We start from the raw sequence: 26,744 nt of genomic DNA, 5'->3' as shown, positions 1-26,744 counted from the left end.
AGATAAGTCTTATTAATAACTGAGAGAAAAATATTTGCTTTATGAAATCAAATATGAAGGTAAGAAGCTAGATGATGGAGGTAGTTACAGGGAAAGAATAGATGAAAAAGAAACATGGTATAGAATGTGTAGGAACTCAGTCAACATCTTTAAAATGAGAACCATTTCGCCTGGCTGATGAGGCTTGAGCGTCATCTCATGCACTAAGAGGTCGCTGGTTTGATTCCCCGTCAGGCAGGGCACATGCCCAGGTTGCGGGCTTGATCCCCAATGGAGAGTGTGCAGGAGGCAGCCAATCGATGTTTCTGTTTCTCTCTTCCTTGCTCTCTCTCTCTCTCTTTTTTTTTTTTAGAGAGAGAGGAAGGGAGAGGGAGAGACAAACATCAATGAGAGAGACCACCAATTAGCCGCCTCCTGCGTGTCCCCCAATGGGGATTTAGCCCACAACCTGGGCATGTGCCCTGACTGGGAATCGAACAGGCAACCTCTTGGTGCATGGGTTGACACTCAACCGCTGAGCCACACTGGCCGGGCGTTCCTCTCTTTCAAAAAAATAAAATAAAGCCCTGGCCAGTTTGGCTCAGCGGTTAGAGCGTCAGCCTGCGGTCCGGAGAGACCGGGGTTCGGTTCCCGCTAAGGGCACGTACTTCGGTTGCAGTTTGTCCCCGGCCCTGGTTGGTCGTGCGGGTGGCAGCCACTCGATGTGTCCCTTCACGTCGATGTTTCTCACTCTCTCTCTCTTCCTCTCTCTCCCTCCCACTCTATCTGTACAAAAAATGGAAAAAATATCCTCGGGTGAGGATAAAAAAAAATAATAATAAATAAAATAAAATAAAATGAGAACTATTTTAGAACTTGTAATTACAATAAGGATTAAATTTAATCAATTTTGGCATGAACTTATTTCTACATAAGCTGTGGTTTTTAAAGTTACAAGTTTGGCATAAACTCACAGATATATTAATATTGGAGCTGAATTGCTTTTAATTTTTTACTTCACCTTGACATTCTTTATAAAAATGATTTATTGGTTAGTCTGTACTACTCTGAGACTTTCTCTTAGAAAGTCTTCTCATTTGACTATAAATTTGACCTTTTATTTTTTAATGTTTTATTGTTTTTTTTAGAGAGAGAGGAAGGGAGAGATATAGAAACATCGATGTGAGAGAGAAACATTAATCGGCTGCCTCTTGCACACCCCCACTGGGGATCAAGCCCGAAACCCGGGCATGTGCCCTGACTGAGAATGGAACTGGGACCGCCTCAGTTCATGAGATGACACTCAATACACTAAGCCACATCAGGCTATTTTTTACTTTAATTTTTTTTGTTAATCCTCACCTGAGAATATTTTTTCATTGATTTTTAGAGTGGAAGGGAGGGAGAGAGAGAGAGAGACAACATTGATTGGTTGCCTCCTGTATGACCCCGACTGGGGCCAGGATCGAACCTATAATCCAGGTACGTGCCCTTGACCGGAATCGAACCCACAAACCCTTCAGTCTTTGGGCTGATGCTCTTAACTGCTGAGCCAAACCAGCCAGGGCTGCATGCCTACTTAAAAAAATTGTTTGGTAAATGAAAGAGATTATTTAATTTCTTTAACTGAAGAAAAATGGAAGCATGTTAGCCAAGCATATCAAGGCAAGCTTTCTTTGTTGTAAGTAGAGAATATTTAAATTCATTGTAGCTTATTTTTTAATTTGTTTTTGTTAATCCTCACCCAAGGATATTTTTCCATTGATTTTTAGAGGGGGGAGGGGAAGGGTGCAAGAGAGAGAAAAATATCAATGTGAGAGAGACACATTGATTGATTGCCTCCCGCATGTACCCCGATGGGGCTGTGGATTGAACCTGCAGCCCAGATATGTACCTTTGACGAGGAATTGAACCCTCAACCCTTTGATGCACAGGCTGACACTCTATCCATTGAGCCACACAGGCCAGGGCCAATGTAGAGTTTTTAAATGATGTCCAGTATAGATAGGTAGATATAGTAAAAGAAATGTGTGCCATCCAGCTGGCATGGGTTTAGCTCAGGTTTGTTTTTTATCTTCCTCTACTAAAATGTCAAGTAAAAATTCAGAGAATTTAAACGGCGTCAAGCTCATAATGATCTGAATCTCAAGGATGTAGAGTTAGTGTTCTCACTAAGTGTCAGAAGAGAAATGAAAACTTAGAGGAAGTGAAGAGAATTTGGAGAGAATTTAGATAAAATATTAAATTTTGTTAGATACATAAAATATTTTCTTTAGCACTAGCAAAGGTACATTTCTCAACTCATTTCTCCTATAGCAAGAGGAAAATCCTGGAGTACTATGTAAGCCCATTTTATTTTGGAGTATAAGAGAATGGGAAGTTGTATAAATTTGACATTTTAAGGTTTCAGTCAGAAATACAGATAGGCGTGGCTGGTGTGGTTCAGTGGTTGAGCATTGACCCATGCACCAAGAGGTTGCTGGTTCGATTCCTGATCAGAGCACATGCCCAGGTTGTGGGACTGATCCCCAGTGGGGGGCATGCAGGAGGCAGCCAATTGATATTCTCTCTCATCGATGTTTCTATCTCTCTCTCCCTTTCTCTTTCTAACATCAATAAAAAGAAAAAAAAAGTTTTTAAAAAAGAAACAAAGATAGATTTGGCTGTCCAGATATACATATTTATACACAGATAGATATATGTAGCTTAATTTTACACTTGGACATAGTAGCATTAAAAAAATTTTTTTTCCTTTATTGATTTTTAGAGAGAGAAGAAGGGAGAGGGAGAGAAAGATAGAAACATCAATGAGAGAACATCGATTTGCCGCCTCCTGCATGCCCCCCACTGGCAATTGAGCCCACAACCTGGGCATGTGCCCTGACTGGGAACTGAACTGGCGACCTCCTAGTGTATGGGTCAGCACTCAACCATTGAGCCACACTGGCCAGGCCATAGTAGTATTTTTTTTTTAATATTTTTTTTTATTGATTTTTTTTTTTTTTTTTAGAGATAGAGAGAGAGAAACATTGATGTGAGAGAGAAACATTTACAAGCTGCCCCTCATACGCCCCCCACTGGGGATCGAGCCCCCAACCTGGGCATTCGCCCTGACTGGGAATTGAACCAAGACCTCTTAGTCCATGGGACGATGCTCAATCCACTGAGCCACACTGCCTGGGCCATAGTATCATTTTTTTATATGTATCTTATGAGAGAGTAGAATGTGTTATTTTTTTTGTAAACTGGTAGTTAATAATTTGACTGCCAGCTCCTTCCAGGGCTGTATGCTGATGGCAGGGGAACAAATGAGTCACTAGGAGAGATAACATTTGTTAACCCATCTATTTCATATAGTACATTTTTACTGTTGAATGCCTTCTGCAAGACCAATTTACATATGGGTTGCCACCCAGTCTTGGTGCTTTAAGGTAAAATCAGAAAATTATTTGAAGGCACAGAATTGTTGCTTCTTTGTGTAAGTTTTTAATCGATGAAAAAGGCCATCTTGTGATATGTGCAGTAACCCAGAAAGACCTATTGGCATGTGTCTCTATAAACTAAGGCACTGCCTTTTAAACAAATAATTTATTTAAAAACATATATATATATATATATATATATATATATTTAAGATCTTTGTAATATTTTTAAAATGATAAATCAGTAAGAAAAACTGCTGAAAACTGTTTTTTTACTGTTCTGCACTTCAAGGGTTGGTGAAATCACTAGCACTTAAGCCAGTGCAAGGAATGCGCCTCCCTACACAATGTAGGGATTAGTATTGTCATCAACTTCTGCAAGAGAAATATGAAACTTTTGAGTGTCTAAACTCAGGTTCTGACAGGTAAAGAGTTTTTTAATTTATCATTAATAGATGGCTTGGGCATAGCCACATAGAAAATGATCACTTGAAAGATTTGTACCAACTTTTCCCTTAGTATACTCTGCCAGGTATATGTTTGTAGAATTAGCTGTGTAAGAAAAAAATTTTTTCATTAGTGACATAATATTTCATACAGAATTCTAATACATAAATTCAGCATCACTTTGTTTTATCCACGTGAGGCCTGTAAACTTTGACATATTTATCCTTTTTTTTTTGGTTTTGTTTTGTTAATCCTTACCTGAGGATATATTTTTTTCATTGGTTTTTAGAGCGAGTGGAAGGGAACAGGGGGAGGGGGAAGAGAGACACACAAAAACACACATTAATTGGTTGCCTCCCACCAGGGATCAAACCTGAAACCCAGGTATGTGCCCTTGACTGGGAATCAAGCCTGTGACCCTTTGGTGCATGAACCAACTCTCTAACCACTGAGCAACACTGGCCAGGGCTAACACAAGTTTATTCTTGTATTTTTCAGTGTGTGCCTATGTACATGTGTATGTTAATAAAAGGATAAAACAGCTTAGAAGAAATACTGCTGCCTGACTGGTGTGGCTCAGTGGTTGAGTGCTGAGCCATGCACCAAGAGGTTGACAGTTTGATTCCCAGTCAGGGAACATGCCCGGGTTGTGGGCCCGATCCCCAGTGGGAGGCATGCAGGAGGTGGCCAATCGATGTTCTCTCTCATCGATGGTTCTATCTCTCTCTCTTTCCCTTCCTTTCTTTCTCAAATCAATAAAGAAAAAAATATATTTTAAAAATAGAAGAAATATGCCCTGGCCGGTTTGGCTCAGCGGTTAGAGCGTCCGCCTGTGGTCCGGAGAGGCCCGGGTTCGGTTCCCGCTAAGGGCACGTACCTCGGTTGCGGTTTGTCCCCGGCCCTGGTTGGTCGTGCGGGTGGCAGCCACTCGATGTGTCCCTTTCACATCGATGTTTCCCTCTCTCTCCCTTCCTCTCTCTCCCTCCCACTCTGTCTGTACAAAAAATGGAAAAATGTCCTCGGATGAGGATAAAAAAAAAAAAAAAAAAAAAAATTAAAAATAGAAGAAATTTTGCCAAATATTAATAATTTCAAGCAAAGCTATTATTTTGAAAAAAAGGAATGGTTCCTAACACTTGATCATGAGCCTTTATTCAACTATTAGTAATATATATTCTGTCATACAATTGTGTGGATTAATAACATTAATAAGTTACTATGTCCTTTGCAATAGAGTTGCTATGTCAACGTTCTGAAAATGCATACATGACTAATTAAGAGCCAGCCCTCAAATCAGGAAGATTGAAAGAGAAGGGAAAATGTCTATTTCTAATACAATTGTATTGAAATGAGATGTAGAATTTCATAAGGAAATTTTATTTTATTTTTGTATTTTAATTTTTTATTATTTTTTAATCCTCACTCAAGGATATTTTTCCGTATATCTTTATTTATTTATTTTTTAATCCTCACCCGAGGACATTTTTTATTCAGACAGAACGGGAGGGAGAGAGAGGAAGAGAGAGAGAGAGAAACATCGATGTGAAAGGGACGCATTGAGTGGCTGCCACCTGCACGACCCAACCAGGGCCAGGGACAACTGCAACTGAAGTACATGCCCTTAGCGGGAACCAAACCCGGGTCTCTCTTGACCGCAGGCCGACTCTCTAACCGCTGAGCCAAACTGGCCAGGGCTTCGTTTGTCTTTGGATAAATTGGGAGGGAGGGGAAGAGAGAGAGAGAGAGAGAGAAACATCGACGTGAGACACATATCGACTGGTCACCTCCTGCATAACTCTGACCAGGACTGGAGACCAAGCCAAAACCGATGTGCTCTTGACCAAAATTTAACTTTAGATTCTTTGGTCCATGGGCTGACACTAACCACTGAGCCAAACCGGCAAGAGCTCATAAGGAAATTTTATACGAAAGGAACCCAAGAATAACTTTAAATATAAAAATAATGATACCCCTGGCTGGTGTGGTTCAGCTGTTAGAGCGTTGGCCCGCAGACCAAAGTGTCTCGTGTTCAATTCCCAGTCAAGGGCACATAACTGGGTTGCAGGTTTGATCCCTGGCCCCAGTTGGGGTATGTGCAGGAGGCAACTAATCGTGTTTTTCTCACATTGATGTTTCTCTCTCTGTCTCTGTCTCTCTCTGTCCTTCCCTCCCTCCCTCCTTTCCATTTTCTCTAAAAATCAATGGAAAAATGATCCTTGGGTGAGAATTAATAATAATAATAATGATAATGATATATGGTAGCAGCCTCAACCGAAAGTTACCCATTGGGATTAAGGAAATACCAAACATGAATGAATTGAGCTTGATATAGGAAAATAAGAATGTTGGGACAGAGGCTGAACTGGAGAGTACACATCTCATATAATCATACTCAACTTTTAAAGAACTTTTCTGCCCAGACAGAACATATTTGTGGGCCATATTCAGTTCTGTTGAATTTGCAACCTCTGAAAACAGATTCCAGGGAAATGTGGTGTGTTACAATTTTCTGCTGCTGAATCTGTCCTGTCTGCTAGAAGGGTGTTAAAGTCTCCAACTGTAATAGTAGATTCATCCATCTATTTCTCCTTGCCATTTTAAAAAATATTTTTCATTTATTTTTTTAGAGAGAGAGGGACGGGGCTGGGGGGAGACATCAGTCAGCTGCCTCCTGCACGACTTCTGCCAGGGACTGAGTCTACAACCTGGAGATAGGACCTGACTGGAAATCGAACTGGCAACCGTACGGTGCATGGGATGACTCCCAACCAAATGAACCACATCGGCCAGGGCTCTCCTTGCCATTTTATCAGTTTTGCTTCATGTATTTCGACAATCTGTTGTTAGATGCATACACGTTAAGGATTGTTATGTCTTCTTGGAGTGTTGACTTCTTTATCATTATGTAATTACCCTCTTAACTTTCCTTGCTTTTTTTAAACAGACTTCAAAAATTAATATAGTTGCTCACACTTCCTTTTGATTATCTTTCTCCATCCCTTTTATTACATGTCTTGATATTTAAAGTGAGTTTATAGACAAGATGAGTTGGGTTTTGTTTTTGTTTTTTTTTATCCTCACCCGAGGACACTTTTTTTTTTTTTTTTTTCATTCTTTGTTCAGATAGAGCAAGAGGGAGAGAGAGAGAGAGAAACATCGATGTGAAAGGGACACATCGAGTGGCTGCCACCCTCATGACCAACCAGGGCCGGGGACAAACTGCAACCGAAGTACATGCCCTTAGCGGGAACCAAACCCGGGTCTCTCCGGACTGCAGGCCGACGCTCTAACCGCTGAGCCAAACCGGCCAGGGCGGGTTTTGTTTTTTGAACTACTGTGACAACTTTTTTTTTTTTTAATTTTTATTTTTTTTTGTATGTGCCCCTAGCGAGAACTGAACCCGGGACTCTCTGGTCGCAGGTCGACGCTCCAACCACTGAGCCAAACCGGCCAGGGCACTACTATGTTTTTTTGTTTGTTTTTTTTGTTTTTTTTTTTATCCTCACCCGAGGACATTTTTCGATATTTTGTTAAGATAGAGTGAGAGGGAGAGAGAGAGAGAGAAACATCGACGTGAAAGCGATACATCGAGTGGTTGCCACCCACACGACCCAACCAGGGCCGGGGACAAACTGCAACCAATGTACGTGCCCTTAGCGGGAACCGAACCCGGGTCTCTCCGGACCGCAGGCCAACGCTCTAACCGCTGAGCCAAACCGGCCAGGCACTACTCTGTTTTTAAATTGGTGAATTTAGACCATGTTTTTTTGTTGTTGTTGTTAATCCTCATCGAGGGTATTTTTTCCCATTCATTCTTAGAGAGAGTGGAAGGGAGGGAGAGAGAGAAAGAAACATTGATGTGAGAGAGACACATTGATTGGTTGCCTCCTGCATGCACCCTGACCTGGGCTGGGGATCAAACCTGTAACCCAGGTAGGTTCCCTTGATCGGGAATTGAATTCTCGATCCTTGGGTCCATGGACTAATGCTCTAACCACTGTGCAAACTCCCCAGGGCTAGACCATTGGTTTTTTTTTGGTGTGTGTTAACACTTTATTTATTTATTCATTCATTCATTCAATCCACAGCTGAGGATATTTTTGCATTTATTTTTAGACAGAATGGTTGGGAGGGAGGGAGGGCGCGAGGGAGAGAGAGAGAAAAAGCATTGATGTGAAAGAGACACATCAATTGGTTGCCTCCCGCATGACCCCGACCAGGTCCAGGGACCGAACTGCAACTGAAGTATGTGCTCTTGACTGGAATCAAACCCAAGACTCTTTGGTCTGTGGGCCGATGCGCCAACTGCTGAACCAAACCAGCCAGGGCTCCATTAATTTTTTTAGATAGAGAAGAAGGAGGGAGGGAGATAGAGAGAAACATCAATTTGAGGAGACTCATTGACTGGCTGCCTCCCACATGACCCTGAACGGGGCTGGAGATTGAACCCACAACCCAGACACACACCTTTGACTAGGAATCAAACTCGAAATTCCTCAGTTGGTTGACAGGCCAACACTCTAACTACTGAGCCAAGCTGGGCAGGGCTAGACCATTGATGTTTAATGTGATTATTGATATTGCTGGATTTGTGTCTACCATATTTGTTACTGTTTTCTATGTGTTGCTCTTGTCCTTTGTTCCTGTTTTTTTCCCCCCTCACTTTTTCTGCATTTTGGATTTTAGTTGAGCATTTTATATGATGCCATTTTCTCTTCTTTCTTAGCATGTCAATTATACTTTTTTTTAAAAGTTATTTTAGTGGTTGCCTTAGAGTTTGAAATACATATTTACAACTAATCCAAGTCCACTTTCAAAAAACTATACTGCTTCATAGGTAGTGCAAGTACCTTATAATAACAATATAGTCCTAATTCCCCCTCCCATCCCTTGTATCAGTGCTGTCATTTATTTCACTTATATGTAAGCATACACACACACACAAGCCCACATAACCAAATACATTGCTGCTAATAATATTTTGAGTAAACTATTATCAATTAAGAATAGGAAAAGTAGCCTGGTTGGTGTGGCTCAGTGGTTGAGCATCAACCCACGCACCAAGGGGTCGCAGGTTCGATTTCCGGTCAGGGCACATGCCCAGGTTGTGGGCCTGATCCCCAGTGGGGGGCATGCGGGAGGCAGCCAGTTGATGTTCTCTCTCATCAACGTTTCTATCTCTCTCTCCCTCTTCCTTTCTCTTTAAAATCAATAAAGGAAAAAATATTAAAGGAAAAAAAAGAATAGGAAAAGTAAACTCTTTTATTTTACCTTAATTTAATCATTCTCTGATGTTCTTCCTTTCTTTATGTAAATCTGAGATTCTGACCTATATCATTTGCCTTCTCTCTAAAGAACTTCTTTTAGCATTTCTTGTAAAGCATGTGTACTGGCAAGAAATTCTCTCAAATTTTATTTGTCTGAAAAAGGCTTTATTTCTTCTTACTTTTTTAAAAAAAGACTAATTTTGCCTGGCTGGTGTGGCTCAGTAGGTTGAGTGTCATCTCATGGACTGAGAGAGAGGTTGTGGTTGGATTTCTCGTAAAGGCACATGCCTGGGTTTTGGATTCAGTCCCTAGTAGGAGTCATGCAGGAGGCAGGCGATCAATATTTCTTTCTCATGTTGATGTTTCTATCTCTAAAAAACAATAAAAACATATTTAAAAAAAATAAAATTAGCCCTGGCCGGTTTGGCTCAGCAGTTAGAGCGTCGGCCGGCGGTCCAGAGAGACCTGGGTTCGGTTGCCGCTAAGGGCACGTACCTCAGTTGCAGTTTGTCCACGGCCCTGGTTGGGTTGTGCGGGTGGCAGCCACTCGATGTGTCCCTTTCATGTCGATGTTTCTCTCTCTCTCTTCCAGTCTCTCCCTCCTACTCTATCTGAACAATAAATAAATAAATAAACAAACAAACAAACTGATTTTTAAGAGCAGTTTTTAGGATCATACCAAGGTTGAGAGGAGGATTCTCTTTCAATTTTGAAGGGTACAGGATTCTAGGTTAGTGGTTTTTTTTCTTTCTCAAAACTTTAAATATTTCACACCATTCTTCTTACTAGCATGGTTTCTGAGAAGTCTAATGTAATTCTTATCATTGTTCCACTTATAGGTATTTTTTTTTCCCCTAGCTTCTTTCAAGATTGTTTTTTTAATCCTCACCTGAGGACATTTTTCCATTTTTTTGTTCAGATAGAGTGGGAGGGAGAGAGAGGAAGAGAGAGAGAGAGAGAGAAATATTGACGTGAAAGGGACACATCGAGTGGCTGCCACCTGCACGACCAACCAGGGCCGGGGACAAACTGCAACCGAGGTACGTGCCCTTAGCAGGAACTGAACCTGGGTCTGTCTGGACCGCAGGCCGACGCTCTAACCGCTGAGCCAAACCGGCCAGGGCGGGCGGGTGGGGGTTTCCTTCCTTCCTTCCTTCCTTCCTTCCTTCCTTCCTTCCTTCCTTCCTTCCTTCCTTCCTTCCTTCCTTCCTCCCTCCCTCCCTCCCTCCCTCCCTCCCTCCCTCCCTCCCTCCCTTTCCTTCCTCCCTCCCTCCCTCCCTTCCTTCCTTCCTTCCTTCCATCCATCCATCCATCCATCCATCCATCCATTTATGGATAAGTGCGGTGGTTCTCAAACATCAGGGCACATTAATATCCTCTGGAAGGATTTTTTTTTCTTTATCGCTGATTTCCAAAAGTTTGAATATGATATGCCTAGGTATAGGGTTGTTTTTGTTTTTGTTTTTTTTTGCATTTATCCTCTTTGGTCTTTTCTGAACTTCCTATATCTGTAGTTTGGTGTCTGACATTAATTTGAGGAAATTCTTAGTCATTATTGCTTCAAAAATTGCTTCTGTTTCTTTATTTCTTTCTCCTTTAGGTATTCCCATTGCGGGTATGCTATATCTTTTGTAGTTTCCCTAATATTCTTGGTTATTTTGTGGGCTTTTTGTTTTGTTTCTGTTTTCAGTTTTTTTCTCTTTGCTTTTCAGTTTTAGGAGTTTCTATTATGTCCTTAAGCTCAGATTCTTTCCTCAGCTGTGTCCAGTCTAATAATGAGCCCATCAAAGGCATTCTTCATTTCTGTTACAATGTTTGTCTACCATTCCTTTATCTTCTTTTTTCATTAAAGCCTTTAGCATATCGATCATAGTTAAAAACAGAAAACTACTAGTCTGATAATTCCAACATTTCTGCCATATTTGAATCTGGTTTTGATGTTTGTTCAATCTCTTTAAATTTTGTTTTCTGTCTTTTAGTATACCTTGTTCTTTTTTGTACTGAGTAAAAGGAACTGTGATCAATAGGCCTTTAATAATGCAATGATAAGAAGAGGGGCAGAAGAAGTGTTCTGTGGTCCTATGATTGGATCTTAGTCTTTCCGTCAGCCTGCACCCCTTGTCTGTGAGCTTCCCTAGTACTTCTCAGGTTTTCTTTCCCCCTTAGATGGGACAGAATGATGAGGGGCTGGAGTTGGGTATTTCCCTTACCACAGGTAGATTAGGCTCTGATAAAACCCCCACAGCTTAAGCTCTGGTAAAATAGTTTCTCCTGAGTTCAGGTTTTATTACAAAGAATAATATATTTCAAAATGTTTCCTTTTTCTTTCTCCCTGCAAGAAGCATGATGGGATTTTTCTCTGATATTCACTGTTAGGACCAGGTAGAGCTCCTGAAGGTAAAATTCACAACTATGTGAGTCCCCCTTTGACTGGGTCCTACCAGAATTTTTAACTTATAGGCTTGTCCACACTGAGCCTCCAGCAGTTTAATTATAGTTCAGATTTTCTTACCCCAGCACTGGTTGCCAGAGGTGATTGGTTTCTTTTTGTGGGTTCTTGCTCTGGTAAATTGTGATTCTCTGTATCTGACTGTCTCAAGTTTTGTTTGCCAACAGTTTGCCTCTGTGTTCTCACTTCTCTGATGGAACTACAGAAAGTTGTTGATCTTTCATTTAGTTCAACTTTTTACTTGTTAGGATGGAGTGGCAACTTCTAAGCTCCTACATGCAAGACCAGTAATTTTCCTGATGATTTTATTTTTATTTCCAATATAATAGATTACATTTTAATATATAAGAACAATCTTTGCCTTTGTGTGGACATATGCTTTCATTTATCTTAGGTAAATATCTGGAATACAGTAACTGCATTATATGGTAAATGGAGAATTTTTGGAGAAACTTCCAAATTTCCAAAGTGGTTGTACCATTTTATATTCCCATCAACTGTGTGTGATAGTTCCATTTGCTCCATATCCTTGCTAGCACTTGTTAAATTCTATCTTTTTAATTTTAGCTATTCAGGTGGTTGTGGTATATCTTGGTATGGTTTTAATTTACATTTCCTTAAATGCTGACGATGTTGGGCATCTTTTTATGTTCTTTTTTGTTTGTTTGTTTTGTTTTTTTATCCTCATCCGAGGACATTTTTTGGATGAGGACATTTTTTCCATTTTTTTGTTCAGATAGAGTGGGAGGGAGAGCAAAGAAGAGAAAGAGAGAGAGAGAGACATCGATGTGAAAGGGACGCATCGAGTGGTTGCCACCCGCATGACCCAACCAGGGCCGGGGACAAACTGCAACTGATGTAAGTGCCCTTAGCGGGAACCAAACCTGGGTCTCTCTGGACTGCAGGCCGATGCTCTAACCACTGAGCTAAACTGGCCAGGGGTCTTTTCATGTTTTTATTTGCCATCCATATGTCTACCTTGGTGAAATATCTGTTCAGACCTTTTGCCATTTGGGGGTAGGGGTTGTTTATCTTCTTACTGAATTTTAAGAATTTTTTTATATATTCCAGATACAAGTTTTTCTTGGACATATTTTACATATGCTCTCTCCCAGTCTGTGGCTTGCCTTTTCATTTTTGTTAGTGTTTTTTTAAAGAGCAAAAGTTTTTAATTTCAGTGAACTCCAGTTTACTGTGTTTTCTTTTATAGTTCATGTTTTTTGTGACCTAAGATGTCATTGCAAATTTTAAGGGCATTAAAATTATCTTCTGTGTTTTCTTCTAGAGTTATATAATTTTTACATTTACATCTTTGATCTATTTTGAGTTTAATTTTGTATGTAGTATAAAGGATCCAACTTCATTTTCTTTGCATGTGTATATCCAGTTTTCCAAACACTGTTTTTTCCCCATTGAATGGTCTTAGCACCCTCTTTGAAAATCATTTGACCATATATGGAAGAGTTTATTTTTGGGCTCTCTATGCTACTCCATTTGTCTATATATCACACGTTTTCTTTCTTTCTTTCTTTTTTAATTACTGTAGCTGTGTAATCAGGAAATGTGAGACTTCCAACTTTGTTCTTTATTTTTCAAGATTGTTTTGGCTCTTTTAGGTCCTTTGAGATTCCATGTGAATTTTTGGATGGATTTTTAAATTTCTACAAAAAAACACTAAGTTTTCTAATCCATGAATGAGGGATGTCTTTATTTGTTGTTGTTTTTATTAATCCTCACCTGAGGATATGTTTCATTGATTTTTAGAAAGAGAGAAACATCGATGTGAAAGAGACATTGATCACTTGCATCCTGTATGTGCCCTGACCAGTTGAACCCACACCCTAGGTATGTGCCCTGACTATGAATCCATCCTGCAACCTTTTGATGTACATGATGATGCTCCAACCAACTGAGCCACCTGGACAGGGCAATTTGTATCTTCTTTAACTTCTCTCAGGAATGTTTTGTAGTTTTCAGCGTACAGGTCTTTCACCTCCTTGGTTAAATTTGTTCTTAAGTATTGCATATATATATATTTTTAATCCTTACCCAAAGACATTTTTCCATTTTTTGTTCAGATAGAGTGGGAGGGAGAGAGAGAGAGAGAAACATCGACGTGAAAGGGACACCGAGTGGCCACCACCCGTACGACCAACCAGGGCCGGGGACAAACTGCAACCGAGGTACATGCCTCCAGCGGGAACCGAACCCAGGTCTCTCTGGACCTCAAGCCAACGCTCCAATCGCTGAGCCAAACCAGCCAGGGCTCTTTTTTATTGTATTGTAAATGGAATGGTTTTGTTAATTTCCCTTTGAGATTGTTCATTATTAGTGTTTAGAAATGCAACTGATATTTTAAATGTTGATTTTGTGCTATACAACACTGCTGAATTTGTTTAACTCATAGTTTTTTTGCTGCTGTTGTTGTTTGTGGAACCTTTAGGATTTTCTACATATAAGGTTGTTTTGTCTGTAAACAGAGATAATTATTTCTTCCTTTCCAGTTTGGATGCCTTTTATTTCCTTTTTTGCTTAATCAGTCTGGTGAGAACCTCTAGTGTTATATTTAATACAAGTGGCTAAAACAGGCATTCTTGTCTTGTTCTGGACTTTAGGGGAAAAGCTTTCAGTGTTTCACTAAGTAAGATCATTTTGATCCAACTAGGTTTGTTTTGTTTTTTTCACTTCAATTTACTTTTATTGCTGTTTTGTAACCCTGTCAGGAATCTTTACTAAGGTTTTTCCTTCCTTTTTGGGCCCTGAAATCCATTTTTTAGTACCCTACCATTATAAAACTGCTTAAATCTAGGAGTCCTCAGATGTCTTGAGGGGAAATTGAATGAAGAATGTTAGACTTTATCTGTTATTCCATTTTTCTGGGATCTTGGCCTTTGAATCCTGGCTTCTTTGGTAGTCCTTAATTCCAGTTTTTCTCTCTTCAGCCTAGTAAGACTACTGCAAACTTTATGACTCTTCTTTCTTTTTTTAAATATATGTTGTTATTGATTTTTTTTTTTTTTTTTAGAGAGAGATACATCGATGTGAGAGAGAAACATCTATCGGCTGCCTCCGGCATGCCCCCTACTGGGGACCGAGCCCACATCCTGGGCATGTGCCCTGACCACGTATCAAACCTGCGACCTCTTGGTGCATGGGTTGATGCTCCACCATTGAGCCACGCTGGCTGGGTGGGACTCTTCTTTCTTTATTGGTCTCTATGTTCAGCTTAGAAGTCAATACGTGCAACAAATGAATTAAGAGTCTGTGAATACTGAGCTAATCTTTGTGTGATTCCCAAACACTTAAAACATTTTTATCCAGTTTTTATAGTTTTTCTGATACCAACTAAGCTGTCATAGCCAGAAGCAAAAGTCTACATGCATCATTCTAAAATATGAAATATATTTCATTATGAGATCTATAGCAGGTGCTATTTCACTCAACTATTTGTAGGTTCAAAGTTTACTGGCCTTAATCCAGATATAAATTATCATTAGCAGATATTAAGATAACAGCTTAAAGATCTGGAGATTGTTATTAATGTTTAAAATAGTTTTATAAACTTTGCACAGGAATGATTTTAAAAATGTGAACAATTAGCCTGGCCAGTTTGGCTGAGTGGATTGAGCATTGTCCCACGGACTGAGGTCCTAGTTCGATTCCTAGTTTGATTCCCAGTCAGAGCACATGACCGGATTTCTAGCTTGATCCCCAGTAGGGGGCATGCAGGAGGCAGCTGATCGATGTTTATCACATCTGTGTTGCTCTCTCTAAAAAATCAATAAAAACATCTAAAAAAATTTTAAATGTGAACAATTAGAAAACAATTACAGGTTGTCATCATCACATGGTATTTAATATATTGTTTTGCTTATATTTAAACATTTTTTTTAATCTTTACTGTTGAATGTAAAATGTATTACCGATGTTCCACATTTTTCCCCCATTGGTCCTTCCTCCCCACTCCCGCCTTTTCCCACACTATTGTCTGTGTCCATTGGTTATGCATATATAAGTTCTTTGGTTTATTTCCTCCCACCCCCCCAACCCCTTTCACTTTGAGGTTTGTCAGTCTAGCAATGAATTTGTACTTCTTAATCTCTTCACCTTTTTCATCCATTGCCCCAAACCCCCTCCCAACTGGCAACCAACAAAATGTTCTCTGTATCTATGAGAATGTTTCTGTTCTGCCTGTTCATTTTGTTTGTAGATTCCATTGTCGATAGATGTGTATTCATTGCCATTTTGTTTGTTCATATATTTTATCTTTTTCTTCAAAAAGACCCTTCATCATTTCATATAATAACGGGTTGGTGATGATGAACTTCTTTAACTTTTTCTTGTCTGGGAAAGTCTTTTTTTTTTTTTTATCCTCACCCGAGGACATTTTTCCATTTTTTGTTCAGGTAGAGTGGGAGGGAGAGAGAGGAACAGAGAGAGAGAGAGAGAAACATCGATGTGAAAGGGACACATCGAGTGGCTGCCACCCGCACAACCGACCAGGGCCGGGGACAAACTGCAACCGAGGTACGCGCCCCTAGTGGGAACCGAACCCGGGTTTCTCAGGACCGCAGGCCGACGCTCTAACCGCTGAGCCAAACCGGCCAGGGCTGTCTGGGAAAGTCTTTATATGGCCATCGATTCTAAATAACAGCTTTGCAGGATAGAGTAATTTTGGTTGTAGGTTCTTGTTTTTCATCATTCTGAATATTTCTTGCCACTCCCTTCTGGCCTGCAAAGTTTCTTTTGAGAAATCAGCTGACAGCCTTATGGGAACTCCCTTGTAGGTAACTAGCTGCCTTTCTCTTGCTGCTTTTAAGATTCTCTCTTTGTCTTGAACCTTTTGCATTTTGATGATGATATGTCTTGGTGTGGGCCTCTTGGGGTTCATCTTGTTTGGGACTCTCTGTGCTTCCTGGACTTATATGTCTGTTTCATTCACCAAGTTAGGAAAGTTTTCTGCCATTATTGTTTCAAACAGGTTTTTGATTTCTTGTTCTCGCTCTTCTCCTTCTGGGGGAAGGAACCAGAGGTTCCTTACACTATCCTCATTTTTTTTTATTCTTTTTTCTTTTTGCTGTTCTGATTGGGCGTTTTTTGCTTCCTTATATTCCAGATCGATGGTTTGCTCCTTGGATTTACGTACTCTATTATTGAAGCTGTGTAAATTATTCTTTTTTTTTTTTTTTTAATCCTCACCTGAGGACACTTTTCCATTTTTTGCACAGACAGAGTGGGAGGGAGAGAGAGGAAGGAAGAGAGAGAGAGAAACATCGACGTGCCCTTAGCGGGAACCGAACCCGGGTCTCTCGGGACCGCAGGCCGACGCTCTAACCGCTGAACCAAACTGGCCAGGGCTGTGTAAATTATTCTTTATTTCAGTTAATGCCTCCTTCAATTCTAACTGTGCATCCATGATTTCTGACTGGTCCTTTTTTATGGTCTTGAGGCCCTCCCTAAGTTCACTGAGGTTCTCACTAAGTTCATTGAGCATCCTTATAAGCAGTATTTTGAACTCAGCATCTGTTAGGTTGCTTGTCTCCATTTCGCTTAGTTCTCCTCCTGGGATTTTGTTCTGTTCTTTCATTTGGGACCTGTTTCTTTGTCTCCTCATTTTGGCTGCCTCCCTGTGTTTGCTTCTGTGTATTACTTAACGAGGGTATGGGGCTAGCTGAGACCAGATGCTGCTCGTTTGAAAGAATTTAGGAAAAACCTGAAGCAGGATCCAAGACAGGCCAATCCTATGGTTAAGCAAGTGGCAACAGCTTGGGTGGGCCTGAAAGTTGGGTGGGGTGGGGCGGAGCCTTAGGGAGTGACCAGGGCGGGGCTACCAGTGTGAGCCAGGTTGCTGAAGTCCTTGATAAGGCTTGTCTGCCACCCCAGGGAAGGGCTCACCAAAGGAACAAAGGCCTCTGACAGCACGTTTGTCCCGGAGAAAGCCCCCTCTTCAGCCCTCGCTCCAGTGCCAAACAGCTCAGTTCTTCCCTGTATGTCTCTGGCGCCCCTCGAGCTGCCTCCCCTCCAAGCTTAGAGGGAGAGAGTCCAATAAGTTCATGTGCGGGCCCTTTAAGGAGCTGCCTGGGGCTCCAGCTGCTTCCCTGAGCCTCAGTTCCTGCTGTTTTTTTCAGCCAGAAGTTATGGGGATTCTCTTCCTGGCACTGGAACCCTGAGCAGGGCACCTAGTGTGGGACGGCGACCCCTCAGTCCTCAGGAAGGACCTTCCCAGCGGAGGTATCCTCCTGATTTTTATCCGCCACTTTTGGGTGTGGGACCAGCCCGTCCCACCGCCTGTCCTGCCGCCGCCGCCCCTCGTGCCAGTCTGGATGTGGCTGCTGCTTTAATTCCGTAGTTGTAGGACTTCCATTCACCTACCCCGCCATCTTGACCGGAAGTCCTATATTTTAAAGTTATAAAAGGAAATACATGCTTGTTGTAATAAAGTCAAATAGCATAGAATATAAGAAGTGAAAACTCCCTTCTTTCCTTTCTTCATTGTATCACCTACCCTTCTACTCCCAGAAGTAACCATGTTAATAATCTGATATGAATTCGTTTATGCAAGTAATTTTTTCCCTTTAATTATAGAAGTGAGATTATAATACATATAACGTTTTGCAACTTGCTTTTTAACTCTAATCTGGTATATATCTTTAAAGGTAATATTTGTAGATATGTCTCACAAACACCTCGTATTCCTTTGTATAGATGTGTCATTTTACATAGCCATTTCTTAATATTATACATCTTGGTTATCCCTAACTTTTTTGGCAATTATAAACAGTACAGAGGACATCTTTTGTGCACCAGTTAGAGTGGTATACCTATAAATTGCATCAAATGTAAGAGTGCTGTGTTAAGTTTTTAATAAATATAAAATCATCTGTTGCAAATATGATTATCAAATATCCCTAAAATTTTTTATTATTTTACATTCCCATCAAGATTAGGGGAATCTTATACTACCTTTACATTGGGTTTTGTTGTTAATTTATATTACTATTACCTTGGGTATTTTTATCAATCTTGATATTCTTTTCTAATCTGAGAAATGAAAAATATATTGTTTTTATTTGAACCTGACATTAGTAGTTTGAATATACTTTTCATGTACTTATTTGCCTTTTGGATTTCTTATGACAATTGTATATCTGTGATTTTTTGCCCATTTTTGTATTGCTTTAAACATATATTTTATATATTGTAGATATGCCATTTTTTTTGTTGCAAATATTTTATTAGGTTTGTCTTTTGTGTTTTAACTTTGTTATGGTATCTTTCGCTGTACCAATCAAATCTGTCTGTTGAATTTACCTCCAAGGTAATCTTCAACTTACTGAAATGATATTTTGTGTGTTCTTTTTTAACTCATCTTTATTGTTGAATGTATTACAGACATCCCTCCTTCTTTTCCCCCATTGACCCCTTCTTCCCCAATCCTACTTCCCCACACTATTGTTGGTGTCTATTGGTTATGCATATATGCATAGAAGTTCTTTAGTTTATCTCATCCCGCCCTCCCTGCCCCTTCCCTTTGAGGTTCATCAGTCTAACAACCAATTTGTACTTCTTAATTCCTTCATCTTTTTCACCCATCCCCCAGCTCCCGCACATCTGGCAAGCAACAAAGTTTTCTGTATCTAAGAGTCTGTTTCTGTTCTGCTTGCTCATTTTGTTTGTAGATTCAATTGTTGATAGATATGTGTTAATTGCCATTTTATTGTTCATATTTTTGTTCTTCTCCTTCAAGAAGTCCCTTCAACATTTCATATAATACTGGTTTGGTGGTGATGAACTCCTTTAGCTTTTTTCTTTTCTGGGAAACTCTTGATATGTCCATCAATTCTAAATGATAGCTTTGCAGGATAGAGTAATCTTGGTTGTAGGTTGTTGCTTTTCATCAGCTTCAATATCTCTTGTCACTCCTTTCTGGCCTGCAAAGTTTCTTTTGAGAAATCAGCTGACAGTCTTATGGGGGATCCTTTGTAGGTACCGTACTGCTTTTCTCTTCTTGCTTTTAAGATTCTCTCTTTGTATTTAACCTTTGGCATTTTGATGATGATGTGTCTTGATGTGGACCTCTTTGGGTTCAACTTGTTTGGGACTCTGTGCTTCCTGGACTTGTATGTCTGTTTCCTTCACCAAGTTAGGGAAGTTTGCTGTCATTTTTTTTCAAACAGATTTTCAATTTCTCTCTCTTCTCTTTCTGGCACCCCCATGATGGGAATGTTGATATACTTGAAGTTGTCCCTGAGGCTCCTTACACTACCCTCATTTTTTTTGGATTCTTTTTTCTTTTTGCTGTTATGATTGGGTGTTTTCTGCTTCCTTATGTTCCAAATCGATGATTTGCTTCTTGGCTTTACCTACTCTATTATTGATTCCTTGTAAATTATTCTTTATTTCAGTTAGTGCATCCTTCATTTCTGACTTGTCTTTTTTTATGTTGTTGATGTTCTTACTGAGTTCTTTGGAGGTCTCCTTAAGTTCCTTGAAGGTCTCACTAAGTTCCTTGAATGTCTCACCAAGTTCCTTGGGCAACCTTATAAACTGTGTTTTGTACTCTGCATCTGATTGATTGCTTATCTCCACTTTGTTTAATTCTTTTCCTGGAGTTCTGTTCTTTTCTTTCATTTGGAACATGTTTCTTTGTCTCCCCATTTTGGCTGCTTCCCTGTGGTTGTTTCTGTGTATTAGGTAGAGTTGCTATGTCTCCTAGGCTTCGTAGGGTGGCCTGTTGTTGTAGGTGTCCTGTAGGATCCAGTGGCACAGCCTCCCTGATCACCCCAGTTGGGCCCTCGAGGTGCACCCCTGATGTGGACTGTATACCCTTCTGTTGTAACTGAGTCTTAATTGCTGTTGGTACATCAGTGGGAGGAATTTACTCAGGTTGATCAGCTGTAAGGACTGGCTGTGCCCACTGACCACAGGCCTCTGACTACCTTGGAGGATCAGCTGTGTAGGGGCCCACCACACAGAGCAAGACTTACTTCAGTAGGGCTTTGGTACCCACTGAGTCTGCTCATTGAGTGTGTCACTTGTGGAGGTGGTTGGGTGGTGGTGGTTTGATGTGGTTTGAAGCGGTCCACTGGGTGCGCTGGCTCTGGGACAAGGTCAACCACTGCCTGTGTTCTATCCAGGGCCACCCAGCATAAGCTAGAGAGTGATCTGCAAATGGGCTGCTTCTTGTGCTGGGCTTGGAGATGCCCAGGTAAAGCCAAGCTGTGATCCAAGGCTGGCTGCTTCTAGTGCCAGGCCTGGGGGTCACTGAACGAGAGGTATGAGGCTCACTAAGACCAGATGCTGCTTGTTTGAGAGATTTTAGGAAACTCTGAAGCAGGATCCAAGACAGGCCAATCCTATGGTAAAGCCTTTGGAAGCAGCTTTGGTGGACCCGAGAGTTCTGTAGGGCAGGGCCTCAGGAAATCACTGAGGTGAGGCAAACAGTGTGAGCCAGGTTGCTGGAGTCCCAGCTATGGCGGCTGTCTGCCGCCCCAAGGAGGAGCTCACCAAAGCAACATCAGCCTCCATCTGTCCAGGAGAAAGCTGTGTCTCCAGCCCTTGTCCGAGGCCAAACAGCTTAGTTCTCCCTTGTATGTCTCTAGCGCCCCCCAGGCTGCCTCCCCTCCTAGCTTAGAGGGAGCAAGTCTGAGTAAGTTTGTGCGCAGGCCCTTCAAGAGGAGCTGCCTGGGACTTTAGCAGCCACAGCCTCCCTCAGCCTCATTTCCCAGTGGTATTTCCAGCCAGAAGTTATGGGGACTTTTCTTCCTGGCACTGGAACCCTGAGCTGGGTGCCTGGTGTGGGACGGGGACCCCTCACTCCTCAGGGAGGACTTTCCCAGCCAAGATGTCCCTCCTGGTTTTTATTCTCCACATGTGGGTGTGGGACCAGCCCATCTGCATGTCTGCCCCTCCTATGAAAGGATATTTTGATTTTGAATTATCTTTTTGGTGATTTTCTAGATTTTTATATTCTATGTAATATTTCTGCACTTGATTTAGTATGTGGTGTTATTGGTATACATATTAGAATTCCCACTTAACATTTTGTGATCACTGAGTAATCTTGGGACTTACCCACGAAATATTAGAACTTGCCTTAAAACAATCCTTAATGGAATTTATACTATCTCGATATTGAGTCCGAGTCATCCACTCTTCTACCCTCTCTCCCTTGAAAGATGAAAGTGAGACTATTTCAAACAGAAACTAAAACTTTTTCATTTCTTTAGTTCAGATACAGTAACAGTTGATCCATTACAAGTATAAGCAAATTTGCCAGTAGTTTCGATTTCTGAATTGTGGCAACTGCACATGAAGAGGCTATTTCACTTTACTGTGGAAGTCATTATCAATTTCTTATTAGAATTGTACCATTTTTTTTACAGATCTTGTGTGTTGAGATGCTTTGACAACTGTAAACAATTCAGTGACAATTTTGGAGAGGTTTTTTTTTTCTTCCTACACTTTTATAGTTCTCATTTTAATGAAACTTTACTCTGAAGGTGAATATACTCTTCCATTTAAATACTGGTTCCCAACTCAACATTATGTGGCTGCTTTATAAACATTTAGAGTCTCATGCTTGCCCAGCTAGTGTGGCTCATTGGCTGAGTGTTGACCCATGTACCAAGAGGTCACTGGTTCGATTTCTGGTCAGGGCACATGCTCAGGTTGTGGGCCCGATCCCCAGTGTGGGGCAGCAGTGTTCTTTCTCATCAATGTTTCTATCCCTCTCTCTCCCTCTCTCTAAAATCAATAAAGAAAAATTATTTTTGAAAACGTCTCATGCTCAACCACTGAGCACACAGGCTGGGCTACATAAATATGTACATAAACATAATTATACTAGAAGCAAGTACCTTTGATTATTGTGGAAGTTCAAAACTTCAAGTAATACTGTACAAAAAGTCACCTGTTTCTCAGATTCTGCCACTCAGCTCACTTTTTAGATAAATTAGTTTGCCTTATATATATTAATGGATATTTATTATATATTTAAACCTTCCCCATGGACTGAGAGGTCCTGGTTTGATTCCCGGTCAGGGCATATGCCTAGGTTGTGGGGTCGATCCCCAGTAGGGGGCATGCAGCCCAATCGATGTTTCTCACATTGATGTTTTCTCCCTTCTCTCTCTTTCTAAAAGTAAAAATTAATAAAAACATTTTAAAAAATAATCTACCTTGGCGTATTTAACTCAGCAGTTAGAGCATTGGTTGCAGACCAAAGGGTCATTGGTTCGATTCCCTGTCAAGGACATATACTTGGGTTGCAGGTTGGATCCCTGACCCCAGTCAGGGTTGTGCAGGAGGCAGCCAATCAATGTGTTTCTCTCACATTGATGTTTCTCTCTCTCCCTTCCACTCAAAAAAAAAAAATCAATGGAAAAATATCCTTGGGTGAGGATAAATAAATAAATAAAAATAAGTAATCTGCCCAGGATGAGTGGCTCTGTTGGTTGGAGTGTCATCTTGTACACCAAAAGGTTGTGGGTTCAATTCCTAGTCAGGGCATATACCTAGGTTTCGGTTTTGAGCCCCAGCAGGAGACAGCCGATTGATGTTTCTTTCTCACATTGATGTTTCTCTTCCTTTCTCTCCAGAGTCAATGGAAACATCCTCGGGTGAGGATTGAATAAGTAAATAAATAAATAAGTAATCTGTAAATCCTATTAGTTCAAACTGAAGTCAGATTGAATAAATCCTTGCATTAGAAGAAACAAATAGTACTGTTAGTCAACCTTTTTATTCCTTTTTAGAATAAGTTAGACATAAAGAACATGAAGTTTGAAACTGTACATACTTTCACTTTAATTGATTTTGAATGATAGCAAAAGACTCTCAGATAAAGAATAGTCAGGTTTTCATATGGTACAAATATAAGCTATATGAGCATATAATAGTTTTTATTTATTTTAAATTACTTTCTTTATTGAATTTAGAGAGAGAGAGGAGAAGAAGAGAGAGGTAGAAACATTAATGAGGGAACATCAATTGGCCACCTTCTGCATGCCCCCCACTGGAGATCAGGTCCCCAACCTGGGCGTGTGCCCTGACTGGGAATTGAATCTGTGACCTCTTGGTGCATGGGTTGATGCTCAACCACTGAGCCACACTGGCCAGGCTATAATAGTTTTTAAGTTTATCTTATTTGTATTTGTTATGTATCTTAAACATTATTTAAACACCTTTAATGTGATGTGGATTGCTTTAGTGATTATTGTTTTAAGAATTTAGGTGACATCATTTGATTATAGAAATTACATTGGTCTTCCTAACCTTCAGACCAGGTTGGATGCCCAACCAAGTGCATAATTTTTCATAATAATGACAATGTTTAATATTAATACTAATAAAAATAATGAGGAATTTATTGCTTACTGTATGCCAGGCACTGAGTGTATTGCATATTCATATAGACAACAACCCTGGGTACAGAGAGGCTATGTAACTTATAGGTCATAAAACTGGTAACTGATTCAAACCCAGGCACTTTGGCTTCTAGGGTCCTTAATCACCATAGTCTACTGCTTGTCATTAATTTAACCATGCCATATTATAATTGTCTGTTTATGTCTATAATACTGCTTATCAGAACCTAAGTTCTATAAGGACCAACAACCATGATTTGTTCTGTCTCACTTGTGGTTTTCCAAAGTATCTGACATATAGTAAGTGTTCAGTAGGCATTTATTTAGTGAACTGAAGCAAATCTAAAGAAATGGAGTAAGTCTATCATATTTGTTAGGCCTGAATTTCTTCATATAAGTATTCTATTGATTTTATAGGTAACAAACAAAATTATATTTATATGTGGGATTCTTTTGTCATTAGCTTTTTTTATCCTCACCCGAGGATATTTTTCCATTTATCTTCAGGTAGAAAGAGAGGGAGAGAAACATCGACGTGAGAGGGACACATCGACTGGTTGCCTCCCTCATGACTCCGACTAGGGCCAGGGACGAACCGCAACCCTGGTACGTGCCCTTGACTGTAATCTAACCCGCAACTCATTGGTCCGCAGGCTGATGCTGTACCGCTAAGCCAAAACAGCCAGGGCCATTAGCTTTAATTTGTATTTACTTCCCTTTGATTTACTAATTGTAAAGATTTCGTATAGTGTTTTAAATATTAAGGAAATAGCATAAAAGTCACAAATTACATAATTTAAGATATACAACTTGATTTGTTTTTTCTTTTTATCCTTACCCAAGGACGTTTTTGCATTTATCTTCGGATAGAGCAGGAGGGAGAGAGGGAAGAGGAGAGAGAGAAACATCGATGTGAGAGAGACACATTGACTGGTTGCCACCCACACAACCCCAACCGGAGCCTGGAACAAACTGCAACCGAGGTATGTGCCCTTAGCAGGAACCGAACCCGGGTCTCTCTGGTTTGCCGGCCGATGCTCTAACCGCTGAGCCAAACTGGCCATGGTGATTAAAAATATTTTTTTTATTGACTTTAGAGCGAGAGGAAGGGAGAGGGAGGGAGAGACAGAAACATCAATGAGAGAGAACATTGATTAGCTGCCTCCTGCATGCTCCCTGCTGGGGATTAGGCCCACAACCTGGGCATGTGTCCTGACCAGGTATCAAACTGGTGACCTCTTGGTGCATGGGTTGCTGCCCAACCACTGAGGCACATCAGCTGGGCTACAACTTGATATTTTGATAAACACATGCATTGTGAAATAATCATCATAAGCTAGTTAACATTCATCACCTCACATAGTTACTATTCCCTCCCTCTTTCTTTTCCTTTCCCTTTCTTTTTATTCCTCACCTGAGGATATTTTTCTACTAATTATCAGATAGAGTGGGAGGGAGGGAAGGAGGAAAGGTTAGAGAGAGAGAGAGAGAGAGAGAGAGATTGATGTGAGAGAGACACATCTATATTGATTGCCTCTCGCATGACCCCAACTGTTGCCAGGGGTTGAACCTGCAACCTAGGTACATACCCTTCACTAGGAATCGAACCTGTGACCCTTTGGCCCGCAGGCCGACACTCTCACAGCTGAGCCAAAGTGGCCAGGGCTCTTTGTTTCTTTTTTTTTTTACTTTACTTTTTCTTTCCTTCCTCCCTCCCTTTCTTTTTTTCCACTTAGGATCTATCCTCTTAGCAAGTCTCAAGTATACAATACAATATTGTTAACTATAGTTACATTGCTGTTTGTTAGATCTCCAGAATTTATTCTTCTGGTATAACTGAAATTTTGTACCCTTTGACCAATATCCTTCCATTTTCTCTTCCCCTACTATTGCCAACCACCATTTCACTCTCTACTTCCATGGGTTTGATTATTTTATATTCCAATATAAGATATGTGATATTATGCAGTATGTATTTGTCTTTCTGTGTCTGGCCTATTTCACTTAGCATAAAGTCCCCCGGGTTCATCCATGTTGTCACAAATGGCAGGACCTTTTGTGTTTTTTTTTATCCTCACCCGAGGACATTTTTCCATTTTTTTTCAGATAGAGTGGGAGGGGGGGAGAGGAACAGAGAGAGAGAAAGAGAAACATTGATGTGAAAGGGACACATCGAGTGGCCGCCACCCGCATAACCAACCAGGGTCGGGGACAAACTGCAACTGAGGTACATGTCCTTAGCAGGAACCGAACCTGGGTCTCTCTGGACCGCAGGCCGACACTCTAACCGCTGACCAAACCGGCCAGAGCTGGCAGGATCTTTTTTAAGACTGTATGCTATTCCATTTGTTTACACACACACACATTTTCTTCATCCATCAATAGGCATTTTAGGTTGTTTCTATATTTTTGCTATTGCAAATAATGCTGCAGTGAGCATGGGAGATAACTGATTTCATTTCCTCCTTATATATACCCAGAAGTGGGATTGCTGGATCATAAGTTAGTTATATTTTCAGTTCTTGAAGACTTCTCATACTGTTTTCCGTAAGGGTTGTATCAATTTACATTCCCTCCAACTGTGTATACAAAGATTTTCTTTTCTGACTTGGCCGGTTTTCTCAGCGGTTAGAGCGTCAGCCTGCAGTCCAGAGAGACCCGGGTTCAGTTCCCGCTAAGGGCACATACCTTGGTTGCAGTTTGTCCCTGGCTCTGGATGGGTTGTGCGGGTGGCAACCACTCGATGTGTCCCTTTCACATCGATGTTTCTCTCTCTCCCTCCCACTCTATCTGAACAAAAAAATGAAAACAT

General features: G+C 40.7%; 1 protein-coding gene across 5 annotated transcripts in view; it reads left to right on the top strand.

Annotated features, from left to right (window-relative positions):
* Positions 1-26,744, top strand: part of NPEPPS (aminopeptidase puromycin sensitive) — a 102,671-nt gene that overhangs the window by 12,724 nt on the left and 63,203 nt on the right. The gene's annotated exons all lie outside the window — the stretch shown is intronic.

This window comes from Molossus molossus, unplaced genomic scaffold, assembly GCF_014108415.1.
Source record: "Molossus molossus isolate mMolMol1 unplaced genomic scaffold, mMolMol1.p scaffold_m16_p_19, whole genome shotgun sequence".
In the NCBI taxonomy this organism is placed as follows: Eukaryota; Metazoa; Chordata; class Mammalia; order Chiroptera; family Molossidae; genus Molossus; species Molossus molossus.
This window is presented reverse-complemented; position numbering and strand designations above follow the sequence as displayed.